The sequence below is a fragment of the Oryctolagus cuniculus genome, chromosome 6 (assembly GCF_051225735.1).
Source record: "Oryctolagus cuniculus isolate XC-2025 breed Fujian yellow rabbit chromosome 6, ASM5122573v1, whole genome shotgun sequence".
Taxonomy (NCBI): Eukaryota; Metazoa; Chordata; class Mammalia; order Lagomorpha; family Leporidae; genus Oryctolagus; species Oryctolagus cuniculus.
In genome coordinates, this window is record NC_142872.1 from 12,124,082 (window position 1) to 12,136,010 (window position 11,929).

The 11,929-nt window shown below is 40.6% G+C and overlaps 1 long non-coding RNA gene across 2 annotated transcripts in view; it reads left to right on the forward strand.

Moving 5' to 3' along the window:
- Positions 1 to 11,650, forward strand: part of LOC149126014 (uncharacterized) — a 166,758-nt gene extending 155,108 nt beyond the window's left edge. Inside the window, exon 6 of one of the 2 annotated variants that reach the window (XR_016235206.1) lies at positions 11,344 to 11,650. This is a non-coding gene — a long non-coding RNA (uncharacterized LOC149126014). The remainder of the gene's footprint in view (positions 1 to 11,343) is intronic. The other variant, XR_016235199.1, reaches the window with a different exon arrangement.
- Positions 11,651 to 11,929: the final 279 nt, after the last annotated feature.

Here is an 11,929-nt window from a genome sequence, read left to right on the forward strand (position 1 = left end):
AATACTTGCACTGCAGTCTGAGCTCCAGCTCTGCTCCTGAATCAGCTTCCTTTAAGCATGCATCCTGTGAAACAGCAGGTGAGAGGTCAAGAACTTTGGTCCTTGCCACCCACATGGGAGATCCAGACGTGAATTTATGGCTTCTGACCCTGTTGCAGGCATCAGAGGAGTGAACCAGCAGACTGCAGATCTCTAAGTGTCTGCCTCTGTGTCTGGGTCTGTCTCTGTGCCTTATAAATAAAAAATACATAAATAAGTAGATAAATAATCTACATTCTGTATTTAGAAGAAATGAGAGTTATCACTATATAGCAGATAAATGACATAATTTTAGGAAATTAAGAGGTGAAGATATGGGCTGTGACTGTGCCATTAAATCCATGTTTGTAGCTTTTCTAGACCTCAGTCTACTGCTCTAAAATAGAGGCAACTAGTTTTGAAGATATTTCTAGAATGAATGTTTGATGTTCTCTGAGCATAAACAGGACTCCATTGGTTTATGAGTTTCAGTATAGATTCCACTAAATCACCTCAAAATGTGCAAACTGGTTACATTATACTGCTGCTTCATAGAAATTGTTTCTGATTGCACTGCATAGTATGGTGTTACTGGAACCTCCGACAGCTTGCTCTCTCCAGCAGTATTGGAGAGAATTCAATCAAACTCAATCAGCAGAAGTTTGCCCTACTCACAGGCCATCTTGAAGTTGCCATTGGTCAGAGGAGCACAGGGATCATCACAGCTGGATAATACCTTAGGGAGTTCTGATCCCAACTCCTGTTTTCAGAGATAAGGAAACATAAGCTATGTAGTGTGATAAACTGCCAAAGATCACCATGAAATTTAATTCGGTACTACCAGACCTGAACGCCACCATTCCAAACCATGACACAAGTCAGGATTTCAAAACTGTCCTTGCTGGGATTTTTTTTTTTTTTTTTTTTTTTTTGCTTTGCTTTGTTGTGTTATACTTAGGTTTTGTTTTTGTTTTTTTTGAACAGATCCTGCCTTCAAATGGTACCAATGTCCTTGCTGATTCCACCCCTAAAACAGCTTAGATTCTCACCAGTAGCCACATAGCTGACTCAGACTCCAGACCCAATTGCCTTTACATTGCTGAGCACTGATTTGACACATTAATCCTTAACTTTACTTCTTCTCTTGCTAAATGGCAATACCAAAATGTAGCAAAAAGAAGCTTACCACAAAGACAAATTATTACCATAAGCAATTTATGTGGTAGATGGTTTAAGAAAATGAATGCTACTAAAACATTCAGGACTGTTCTCTTTAGATCTATTCAACAATTATGACTGAAGTAGAGAAATAATACTTTGGCATTTTTTTCTACCAGATTTTTATCTTTTTCCAATTATATAGTGTATAAAATGAGTTTTACCTTTCAAGGGTTACTTCATTCAGAGCTTAGAGAATCTTCTTGAAGAGGATATATTTTCTTTCTTTTTTTTTTTTTTTTTTTTTTGACAGGCAGAGTGGACAGTGAGAGAGAGAGACAGAGAGAAAGGTCTTCCTTTTGCTGTTGGTTCACCCTCCAACGGCCGCCTCAGCTGGCACGCTGCACCCTGTGCACCACGCTGATCCGATGGCAGCCGGGTGCTTCTCCTGGTCTCCCATGGGGTGCAGGGCCCAAGCACTTGGGCCATCCTCCACTGCACTCCCTGGCCACAGCAGAGAGCTGGCCTGGAAGAGGGGCAACCGGGACAGAATCTGGTGCCCCAACCGGAACTAGAACCCGGTGTGCCGGCACCGCTAGGCGGAGGATTAGCCTAGTGAGCCGCGGCGCCAGCCGAGGATATATTTTCAATAGCATAAAAATATCCAGTGGGATTGTATGGGAACAATCGGGTTTACTCAAATAAAAGTATTCTATGACATAATTTACCGGAGGAGTAAAATGCTTGTCTGCATGTTGTAGTATTCATTTGGAAGGATTCGTTTGCATATTATAAAGCACATAACAAATTCCATAAAAATATGAGGCTATTTATTATGCTTCACTCCATTAAATATCCATTTGGTGCCCAATTAGATTTTTCATAATGGATCATGATCTTATACAGTTACAATTTTTTTCTAAAATCCTTAAATGTCTAACTTATACACTATTATTTTGATCCTGATAGCACTTCTCTTGATGATAGATTTACTCTTCAAAGTTAAATTAAGAACTTCAAATTCCGTAACAGATAAAAACGGGGATACCAGTTTGCTACTTTCGCTTTTAAGTGTTATTTATTTAATAAAGAGAGGGAGAGAGAGAAAGATAGAGGTACCTTCAATCTACTGGTTCATTTCCAAATGCCCATAATAGCTGGGACTGGGCCAGGTTTAAGCTAGGAGACTGGAACTCCAGGTGGGTCTCCCACATGGATGACAGGGACCCAAGTACTAGGACCATCATCTGCTGCCTTCACAGGTGCATTGACAGAAAGCAGGGTCAAAGACTCAGTGGCTGAGACTCAAACTCTGTGCTCCAAGATGGGATGGCAGCCTATTCCACTGTACCACAGTGCACACTAATCCCTCTTTTGAAGGCCTCCAGCTGAGGGTTCATCATGGCAACAGACATCATTAAGGAAACTGTTAGTTAAAATGCAAACATTTTTTAAGAATTATAAAATAGTTCTGCATATAGGTCTCACAAGCCTATTACTGACATGCAGCTTACGGTACATTCCTGAGTGTTTTGATGATGTTGTTCCAGGGATATAATTTAAATAAATCATACCTGCTATTTTGCATTTTCTGTTTTTAGAACTTTTCTAGTTTAGGTTTTGTGACTTTTTTTTTCCCTTAGCTTTCACTATTTCAAAGCAGCAAATTTTCTCCCCATTTACTTTTAAAATAAGTTATTTTTTCTCTACTATCATAAGTCTAATGAAGTAGCCTCACAGAAATCAAAAGCTAAAGAGTCATTAGGAAGAAAAAGAAGCATGATGGGCCCTGTAACTTACCCATGCTGATTGTAATAAATTCCATTCAGTAACTTTTCTTTCTCTGTTAGGACGTCATTTCAGATGACAACGTAATTCAAACACTGAAATGGGGGAGGAAAAGGGGAGACTTTTCTCTCTATATTAACCACTTGTTGCAGAGAAGGCAGTAATAGCCCTGGAGTGACTCAGGTGTATGACTGTGCTGTGGGGAGGGACAGGCGGTGGGAAAATATTTTCTAGCCTTTCCCAGTTTCTCATTTCTCCCTCCAATAAAAAAATTAAAAAGATAGGAAAATTATGCCCATAAGTCCTTCCAAGGGAGCCTTGATAAACAGGGGATAACTCAATGGTGTGCAGAAACACAGGTTGTGTCAATACTGTATTTCATGCTCTGTGAAGATCGCGATCTTGCACTTGTCCATGCCCAATGCAGAGCTGCAAGCTTCCTCTGTATTCAGGAGCAGTGTGGCAGCTTGGGTTGACCTCCATGTATTATTTAGCACCATTTACCTACGATCACTCAAGGAGGACCAAGTCACTGCCTCCCTGCTTCATCTTCTTCCTGCAGAGCTAATTACCTCATTGTACAGACAGAAACCTTTGAGATTCCTGGAGAGACTGTAAGCCAAAGAACAGACCCCTCCATTACAGAGATCCACAGTGTAAGTGTGGGTGACATACTGTCCTTTGTGCTTTGCAAATCTAAGTCTTTGCTTCACACAATTTGTTTTTGCTTTACTAACCTGAAAAATGCTACTTTACATCATGTATAAAGTCTCTCAGACTTCTCAAGAACTGTTGAGTTAACTGAGTGCTAGCTGTATACCCGAGTCTTACCCCATCAGAATTTTCAGCCACATGTGTCTCCCAAGTCTTTCCGACACATTCAGAGTTAGGTAACCAGGAAACCAGATCAAAGGACAAGTTGGAGAGGGAGCTGGATGCTTTGAGCATGATGAGGAAATACCTCTGGGTTCTAATCCTTGACAGTATTATCTATTGCTTTCATAGACTGTATGACAAAGGAGAACATAAAATATAAGATAGGAAATGTGAGATTAGAAATATATGTATATATAAATACACTATGTAAATGTATCAAAAGATAAATAGACAGCCGGCACCGCAGCTCATTAGGCTAATCCTCTGCCTTGTGGCGCCGGCACACCAGGTTCTAGTCCCGGTCAGGGCGCCGGATTCTGTCCCGGTTCCCCTCTTCCAGGCCAGCTCTCTGCTGTGGCCAGGGAGTGCAGTGGAGGATGGCCCAGGTGCTTGGGCCCTGCACCCCATGGGAGACCAGGAGAAGTACCTGGCTCCTACCATCGGATCAGCGTGATGCCCGGCCGCAGCGCGCTGGCCGCGGCGGCCATTGGAGGGTGAACCAACGGCAAAGGAAGACCTTTCTCTCTGTCTTTCTCTCTCCACTCTGCCTGTCAAAAAAAAAAAAAAAAAAAAAATAGACATAACAAATAGACAAATCGCCAATCCTGAACTTTTCTGGAAGAATATACATTTGAATTAATATTAGTAACTACTTTTAAACTCAGACATTTGAAAAGTTTGTTAAAACATATACGAAGAGTAATTTAAAAAAGAGGAAAGCTATGTGATAACTGAATAAAAATGTGCTTTTATATTCCTCTCCTTTTATAATAGAAGAAAATACATATGTAAACTGAAAATGCAATTTTTTTTTTGACAGGCAGAGTGGACAGTGAGAGAGAGAGACAGAGAGAAAGGTCTTCCTTTGCCGTTGGTTCATCCTCCAATGGCCGCCGCGGCCAGCGGGCTGCGGCCGGGCATCACGCTGATCTGAAGGCAGGAGCCAGGTGCTTCTCCTGGTCTTCCGTGGGGTGCAGGGCCCAAGCACTTGGGCCATCCTCCACTGCACTCCCTGGCCACAGCAGAGAGCTGGCCTGGAAGAGGGGCAACCGGGACAGAATCCGGTGCCCCGACCGGAACTAGAACCCGGTGTGCCGGCGCCGCAAGGCAGAGGATTAGCCTAGTGAGCCGCGGCGCCGGCCTGAAAATGCAATTTTAATGTGACACCAACCAAGAAGTTCAAACCTTACTGTGTCTGTGTCCTTCGTTCTGTCAAGTTGAAGATGGAAGATCTTTGGGCCAGCTCAGTGCTGTTCCGGCTAGGAAACTTTTATTTTCATAATAGCTGTAGAGCGGGGCTCAGGGAATAACTTCTTTCTCAAAATGCATCTCTAAGTAGGTAACTTCTCTGAAATGTCATTACTGTGCATTTGGAAGTCAATAAAAGTGCTAAGGGCACTCACAGAAGCAGTACCTCGGGCACTTTTCAAATTTGCGGGATCGCCCAGTGATTGGTTCCACTATTCCATGTGTCTTTCAGTTTTCCTGACTTGCTTTTGCTTGAAGCATTCATCATTGTTTTAAAATACACTGGCATCACTTCTGTAATACTGGTGGCATCTCTGCACTCACTGGGGATTAAAAAACTTGAAAATACATTTAAACATAGCCACTTTCTACATGCATGAAAACTGATACACTAGCTTTGTAATCTTACCTAGTATCGGCCACTAAGTATGTTAACAATCAGTTTCCCTCCTGTGGCAGTGGGCACAGATAAATAATGCGTATCTATCTTGATTTTCCTTTCTCTACTTTGAATTTTGTCCCCTCAGTCCTACATATCTTTATCGTCTGCAGTTTCATTAACCTTCTAGAGAACACACTGATCTGGAAGATAGCTAGTCTTAGAGAAAGCTGAAGCAAATAACAAATCTATTAAAACAACTGGCTTGGGATTGAGCTTTCTGGTCCATCATTTCCAAACATGATCTAGGACAAATTCAGACTTCGGCTCACCATACTACATGCTTATTTGTAAGAAAAAAATTCCTTTAATGACCAAATACTTGATTGGAAAACAGAAAACATTCTGTCTTACTGAATTCTTAATGGAGAATGTTTACTTGATCATCATGTAGCACAATCACTTGAAATGTTTTAAGGAGAGAAATGCTTAAATGAGATGAAATAAGCAAAAGATTCAGAAATCAACATGTGCTAAGGAATAAAAATATCTTTAGAGGAAAACTACAAAGATTTACAGATAAGATACTATGTTGGATCAACATCTATGAACACTTGGTTGCATGTATTAAAAAAGCACATGCCAGAGATTACAGAGAATGAAGAACTCACCAATTTGTAATCCCACTTGCCAAGCAACATTGCACTGAAAGGTCTTGTTAGGGTTGTTCTAGTAATGGTGGTGTTTCGTTACAAACTGTGAACTGTGCTATCTATAATAGTGGACCACGGAAGATTCCTGTCAATTGTTTGAGCTGCATAGTCAAGCCACTTGGTAGACATAAATAAGGTTTTATGACCGATGACCATGGACAGTTGCTTTGCCCATATTTGGGCTTATCTTTCATCATTCTATATCCAACAATATTGTTTAAGGTTAAATGTTATTGCTGGGTATGCGTATCTCTGTTTTGCCAGCATTTTGCCCCCGGTCCTGGAAATATAATACTTTATTGAAGACCAAATATCTTAAGGATATTTCCATAGGGTGTTTTATTGAAAGTGGTAAGTGGTTCTTAATGGGCCAGTGAGTCAGCTAAAACCACACAACCGTGGTGGCTGAACATGGAAAGTTAGCTAATAAGATGTTTGGTGTTCAGTTATCGTTAGGACAGCTTCCCAGTGGAAGAATTCACTGGAGCCATAGGAGCAGAGCTTAAGTAGTAATGAAACTGTACTATTGTAACAGGTCTGCCTGTTTGTAAATGCTCTGATGAAAGAGAAAAGCAGTCTCTATGCACTTAACAAATACCTTTGATGTTCAAATTAATGGCCACTTGGACCACTATGACATATGACAGGCAGGAAAACAATATACAGTGGTTTAAAAATGCAGCAATGTTTAATTTAATAGTTACATAGAAAAGAGATCAGTAAAACAGGAAAATAAAAAACTAGAATGCTCATGGTTTACCTTTCTAACAATTATTGTAGAAAGGACACATATTTGAATTGAAATTTGTATTGTATGAGATATTGGCGTAGCCCTGTCTTTGAAAGGGCCATAACTAGCCCCACAGTTACAGCATGGAGAAGGGCAGGGCAGACATTGCCCCCAGTTGAGAGTCTGAGAAAAAGTGATTCAACCAAACATGTACCACAAACCAACATGAATAGCCAAGGGATCCAAAAACATTCAGGTCAGAGCAAACGCCCAGACAATTTGTTCAAATCTTGAATTAAAGATGAAGAAGTTGATGCTCGGAGGACTTAAGAGATTTTTGAAAGAGGCACTGTTAGGACTCTGGGCTGTTCTGTCTGTGAGTTGAGCTTCTAGTGAATTTTCCTCCACATGCAGGCATAGCCACAGGGACCCACATGGGTGAAAATACATGTGGATGTGAAAGCCACAGTGCTAGGGCCAGCATTCACGTGCTGGTGAGGTTATGGCCGTGTTTCTGCCACACGTAGTGCAGTATAACTAGGATGCTTGTATTTCCACTAGCATCTTGTCGTGCTTAGTGCTAATTTATTAAGTCATTAGGTTAGACAGGTTAAAATTCCTTGGACCCAAATCTCATGTCAACCATATTTCCTAAAAATTACCTTGTAACTGAATTCAAGTGTAGGTGTTTAGTAGGTCACATATCCATGAAAATACATGTAATTAAAACAGGCTATTTTTTAAACCTTCTGGTCCTTTTTTGGCTTCAGCTCATGTGGACTACACTGTGGTCTCCACACCCCTCTTTGACATTTAAGACTGTAGTGAGGTGCCCCAGAGGTACATGTCAGTCCCCCTTGCGCTCACAGGGCTGTCTAAGAACAATGCCTCCTTAAAGTCTGCGACAGCATAGCCTCACTCACGCACATAGTCGCAGGCCTTTCTTTCTCCATTGAGTTCTTCCCTGCCAGTGTGTGGAAAGAATAATTATGACAATGTACATCTCCCACACAATTTTAGCTCCTAGAATGAAATGTGTGGCAGGAATATCTTATAGTGCCAATTATATTTTAGACAGAAAATTGTGTGCCTAAAATACTCAATTTTAATTTGAGTGTTAAAACGATACGTAGTTCAGAAAAAGTCTCCTGGTAACATAGCATAAATTAGCATGTAACCCATGGCTGCTTCAGAAATCTCTCTGTAGGCCATGTCTTCCTGTCCACCACATTCCATCACAGAGCTCTGGCCAGACTTTTATTGATGTTTCTTATTTCCCATTTTTATTCAAATGCCTTCTCAAAATCATATTCTCACTTTCTTTCCTTTTATTCTTCCCTTTATTTCTATGCTGTATGTTAGAAAGAACAGCAAAGAAAGAGCTGTTGAAGCCACTGCTTGCTGAGCTCTGGTCCTGATACAGTCAATCTAATAACAGACCTAATAATATATATAATCATTGCATTTCTAAGATGCTCTGTTTCATATTTTTCCTATGAAAATAAGCCTTAGGAGGCATGGAGTTCATGAATCATAGTAATAAAAGCTCTTTTCCCCTCCTACAAATATTTTGAGGATGAAAAATATTTTATAATTATATATATAAATATACATGTATATATACATATATACATGTATATATACATACATACATATAAAATCACGCATAAATTTTTTGTGATAGTGTTTTCCAAGACAATTTTGAGATGTCCTTGAGTGCACAGATATAAAAGTTCTTGCAACCAAAAACAATATGCATTTTCTATAAAATTTTGAAGTATCTTTGATGAGTATCTATTTTTACATATATATAACCTGCACATCCTTCAGCAAATCTGGAATTGATTTAATCTAGTTTGACTTCATGAATCACATTGACTCTTCAGCCACTAGGTCTTACCCTCAGGTTACTTGATTTCTATTTTTACTGTCCATTCTTAGAATGAATAAAGTACCAACCATTCAAAGGCATCATTTGCGTTGCAATCACACTTGTTAATTTATGGCTCAAAATGATTGATCCAGTTTCATTCAGGGCAGGGGAAGCCTGCACAAAGCAAATCTTGCCCCCAAGCCCATCACCCAATGGATCACATTATTGTTATTAAACTTTTAACATTAATTGTGGAATTTTTTTCTCACTTTATATGTCTGAACAATACAATAAACACCATATGCATATTCCCTTCCCATTGAGCTCAGAGAGGCCCAGGATCAAGAGTCAGAAACTGATGAGGCCAGCGCCGCGGCTCAATAGGCTAATCTTCCGCCTAGTGGCGCCGGCACACCGGGTTCTAGTCCCGGTCGGGGCGCCGGATTCTTTCCCAGTTGCCCCTCCTCCAGGCCAGCTCTCTGCTATGGCCTGGGAAGGCAGTGGAGGATGGCCCAAGTGCTTGGGCCCTGCACCCCATGTGAGACCAGGAGGGGCACCTGGCTCCTGCCTTCGGATCAGCGCGGTGTGCCGGCCGCAGTGCACCAGCCGTGGCGGCCTTTGGAGGGTGAACCAATGGCAAAAGGAAGACCTTTCTCTCTGTCTTTCTCTCTCACTATCCACTCTGCCTGTCAAAAAATAAATAAATAAACTGATGAAACAAATCTCATCCCAACTTTCTTGGACAGCAAAGATCAATCCTGAATCCAATGATACTATTTAGGAAGTTGAGCATATCGGTATTTACTTTTGGCTCTTAATTTTTAAAAATTGTGTGAAAATACGTATCATATAAAATGTGTCGTCATAACCATTTTTCACTATAATGGTTCTATAACATTAAAATACATTTGTGTTGTTTTCCTACCATCACCACCAGTCCTCCACAGTGCTTTTTTTTCATCTTGTGAAACAAACTCTGAACCAATTATCTAAGGATTTTTTCTTAGCCATCAGCCCCTGGAAACTACAACTTCCACTATGCCTTATGCCTATGAATTGTAGTATATGAGGCACTTTGCATAAACAGGTTATAGGAAGACAATTGAAAAAGTTACTGGTTTCAATAATAAAGAGTAACAGGTGCTGGTAAAGATGTGGGGGGGGGGGGGAGGTACCATACTAACAGATGGTAGGAATGTAAACTTTTACAACCAGTATGAATGAGAGTATGGCAATTCCTCAGAAATCTGCAAAAAGGTCTATCATATAACCCAGCCGTTCCACTCCTAAGAATTTACCCAAAAGAAATGAACTTTCACATGCTGATTTAACTCTATATCCCCAACCCTGCTTATTGCAGATAATTAACTCATAAAAGCTAAGATATGGAATCAACACAGATATCTATCAACTGATGACTGGATAAAGAAAAAGTAATACACACACACACACATATATATATGATGGAATTCTCAGCCATAGAAAAGAATGAAAGTCTGTCTTTTGCAACAAAATGAATACAACTGGAAACCACTATGCTTAGTGAAACAAGCCAGTCCCATATGTTTTCCCTGGTTTGAGGTAACTAATATACAGAGTGCAAAACATGTCATATATATGAGAAAAATTGTTATTTTTTTAAGATTTTATTTATTTGAGAGATAGAGTTACAGACAGCGAGAGGGAAGACAGAGACAAAGGTCCTCTTTGCACTGGTTCACTCCCCACATGGCCGCAACAGCTGGAGCTGGGCTGCTCCAAAGCCAGGAGCCTCCTCCAGTCTCCCACATGGGTACAGGGGCTCAAGTACTTGGGCCATCCTCCACTGCTCTCCCAGGCCATAGCAGAGGGCTGGATCAGAAGAGAAGCAGCTGAGACAAGAACCAGCACCCATATAGGATGCCAGCGCCACAGGCGGAGGATTAACCAACGGTGCCACAGTGCTGGCCCTTGATATTTCAATGTTTATTGTTTATAGCCCTTGCCTATACTCTGGAAGAACTCTGATTTTTCTGTTTTTCTTATTATTGATTACAAAGAAAACGGAAAATATGTCCTTTAAAAATTAAGAAAAGGAGGAGGAAGGAGGGAAGCAATAATCATTATGCTTTTAAAACTTCATATATGTAATTTATTTTCTTTATCTAAGCTTTAAAACAAAGGTTCACGGAAATTAAATTAATGTGTTTTCCAACAACTTTTTAAAGTCCTCTCGTCCAGTATTTGCCTTCTTGTGACTGGCTCACTTACTGGGTAATGTCTGCATGGCCCATCCATGTTGTAGCACATGTCAGACTCTCCTTTAAGGCTGAATACTACTCCACTGTCTGCAAATGGCACATTAGGTTTGTCTACTCATGTGTCCAAGGACAACTGAGTTGTTTCCACCTTTTCACATTTATTTATGTGCTCACCATGGAGGTAGCAGCCTTTATTTTCTTCTTCTTTTTTTTTTGTTGGAGCTTTAATAGATTCTTTGCTACCATCATTCCAAGTAATGTGACTCATTAAATAACGAATGACTGCTAAGAAACCCATGCGATTATTTTGTGTATTCCAGATAACTGGTGGAGAACTGTTGAGAGCGAGCTGAAATGTCCCAGAGAAGGGAAATACGGACAACGGATTTGATCGCTGTGTGTGCAGGAAGGCAACACCCAGGCTGCCATTTCCCTGCAAGACAAGGATACTGGAGCCTCCAGGGAAACTGCCAAGAATCTTGGCGTTGTGGTCACGTTACAGATTCTTTTTGCTTTGTTTCATGTCTTGGCCTTCTGGAAAACTAGTATGGGTGGACACGTTTTGACAGAGGTAGTATTAACAGAAAAGCACTGGAGAAGAGAGAATAAATGCTAGAACATTTTCAGTCAAAATAATTGCAGCAATTATTTTATAATAATCAATTTCCTTTGTTATAATTACGTACTGCTCTTATACTTTGTTAAAATTATTTCTCGATTGTTTTTTCAAGTCTATTTGAAACGCAGAATGACAGAGACAGAGAGGTGGGGTGGGGGTGTGGATGAGGAGAGAGTGAGTTACCTTCTTTTAGTTTACTGCCTCAATGCCGACAGTAGCTGTAGCTGTCAGACAGAAGCTAGTGGTTCCAGCCAAGTCTCCCACACAGGTGACAGGGCCCCAGGTTC